Below are 2,760 nucleotides of genomic sequence, written 5' to 3'. Positions count from 1 at the left end.
CATCTGGGGATGGCAGCTTGGGCAGCTGTGTACGGCCAGGGCAGGTGGGCAGCTCCAGAACTCAGGGCCAGGGCCCTTTTCTTGTTCCCAGCTGCCTGTTCTTGTCTACTGCACTGGTTAGAAGCCAGAGGGGGCAGTGGTCTCAGCTCAAACTGAGGGCCGAAAATTGTCCAGAAGAAGCCCTCTTCCAGAGCCTTCCCCAGCCATGACCACAAGCACCGAGCACCGGAAAACAAAGTTGTCTGCTGGGAGGTCTGGCCGAAGGTACACTCACCGGAAGGAGAGGAGAGGAAAGGGAGAGGCAAACTTTGTTTCCAGCAGGTCGGAGTAACTTCTCCAGGAGATCAGTGCACCGAACAGCATGTGTGGGGTGGGGGCAGACTCCTGCAGGTGGGCAGGTTACAGGTAAGAGACCACCTTGTAAATAGTCACTCCCTAGGCCAGGCTTCGAGCTGCTGAGTAATAAAGAATGCTAATGAACAGTGCAGAAGCAGCCTGGGACAACGTGCTGTGCACTGGACGGTCCCATCCAAGACACCTTTGCTGCGGGGGGCAGGCAGGTGGTAAAGGGACACCACTGAGTGACCTGGACACCAGCGGGCTCCGGGACACCAAGACAGTCCCTGAGAATTATCCTCTTCCTACCACGGCGGCACCCATCAGCCTCCAAAAGAAACACTGGGGCTTCTCACCAGTCAGCGAAATCTGAATTCCCCTGAAACAGCACGGAGGACAGGACCTGGTATTTCATAGTGTTTTAAAAGTAATATTCCATTCGTCGGTGCCGTGAAATAAGGCACCAGGAGCGCTACAAGAAATAAAAAGAGTAATTTCTCAGGGGAGAGGCTGCCTCTTTCCAATTCAGGGCCCGGATGGCTGGAACCTGGACACTTTGGACAGACCAGGGTGGCTCATCCTCGAGGCCAGAAGCCCAGCCCCTCCCGCCCGCCAGCACACACATCTGGAATTGGCATCAGGGGTGCTGCACTCTCAGGAAGTTCTCACACTTCACGACTCATTAAACTCGGGGCTTGGATTCCTCGGGAAAAGGGGATGTGGGCAGGCGGGAGTTATGGGGGGCGGGGGGTGGTTTGGCATGGAGGATTGGAGTCTCAGCCCAGCTCCTCTGGCCCGGAAGGAGGGGGCTGGGCGTGATCTCAGGGGAGCCCCTCCCCAAGGCTTGGGAACTTGCTGGGTGCCCACCTCAGCAGGGCAGACCTGAAAGCACTTTGGCTGCAGTGGGTGAGGGGAGAGGGACTTGGGAAGGAAGGAACTGCCTCCCATACAGGAAAGCCCTGGTGTCCAGTTGGGGAGGGAGGGTGGGTCCTTGGTGGAGTGGCCAGAGGAGGTAGGTGGGCTACCTCTTGAGGAGCACTCTGACCTCCAAGAGTGATTTTGCTTGGACCACAAAATGGGGGTGGGGGGGTTGGTGCCCGCCCTGCAACTCGAGAGGCCTGGAGGTGCTGCTGGGCCCTGCTTGGCTGGGCCGTCCCTCAGGCAGGTCTCCTTCCGGGGGCCAGGGGGCCTCATGGCCTCTTCTCACACTTTCACATGATGGTGACTGATGCTGCCTTAATGTCTGAAGGGGATAATACTTGGGAGCTTAAAATTACAATTGCTTCTACTTAAATTTATTTGATGGCCGGAGCGTTCCCATTATATGTCCGTATATGGGTTTTCAATATCTTAAATGTTTAAAAAGGTTTTATTCTGTACTTACACTGAGTGAAATTAAAAAGAAACAGTAAAATGTTTGAAAATGAAGTGCATTATGTTTAATAAATTTAAAATGAACAAAGACTGCTATATTGCCAGCAATATCATTCCCTGCCCAGGGGCATTAATAAAGACTGGAGGTTTGGAAAAACAATATTTTCTATTAAAATTCTGCACTGTGTTTCAATATTAAAAGGATATGTGATGAATTTCCAGTGTTACCCAGACGGGGTCAGAGATTAATTTCATTTCTTTCTGGTCAGCATTCTGTCGATAATTAATCAAAAGCAGAGTTTCTTAATGAAACACTTTTCATAAGGTGATAATTAGCAGGAAAGAGGCGGCCCGCAGACAGTCCCTCGAGCTGTCTAATAACCGGCAAGGCACGGGGCTGGGTCCTGGGGGCCGGGGGCGGGGGCCTCGGGGACATCGGCTCCCCAGGGAAGGGGCTGAGCGGTGGTGAGTCGAGTCCTTGCCCGGCCCAGCCCTGAGCTGGGGCGCTCTGCAGACCCGCTCAGGCCGCTAGAGGAGCTGGGAGGAGCGCGAGCCGCGAGGGCCTGGTCGGGTCCACCCCACCCCGGCCCGGCCCAGAGCGGACACCGAACGCTGTGTGACCTTAGGCAAGTCCCTTCCCCTCTCTGGGCCTCTGCGCTCCCTCCTATCGGAGAAGCAGCTCAAATCAGAACCATCCTGGCTCGGACGCAGAGTCCAGCCTTTGTCCTGGCCGGCTACCCTCTCCGCAGAACTCCGGGGGTAGGACCCAGGGGAGGCCACGGCCTCGCCAGGCTCCCGCTCACCCGGGCTCCGGTGCGCCCGGCTGCCAGCGCCACGCCACGCCTGCGGCCCCGCGGCCGCGGAGCCTGGAGGCCGCGCGGAGGGAGGAGGAGCGAGCCGGGGAGGGAGGGGAGGAGGCGGGGGCGGAGGCGTCCGCAGACAGAGGAGGATTATTAGTGCATTATAAAATTACTAAAAATAAATGGAAAACAATTAAGGGGTTCAAGAGTAAATAAAGTTAATGAAACAAAATCAGCAGCAATTAGCGGT

This window comes from Balaenoptera acutorostrata, chromosome 15 (genome assembly GCF_949987535.1).
Source record: "Balaenoptera acutorostrata chromosome 15, mBalAcu1.1, whole genome shotgun sequence".
Classification (NCBI taxonomy): domain Eukaryota; kingdom Metazoa; phylum Chordata; class Mammalia; order Artiodactyla; family Balaenopteridae; genus Balaenoptera; species Balaenoptera acutorostrata.
The sequence above is the reverse complement of the archived record's forward strand: the minus strand, read 5'-3'. Positions refer to the sequence as shown.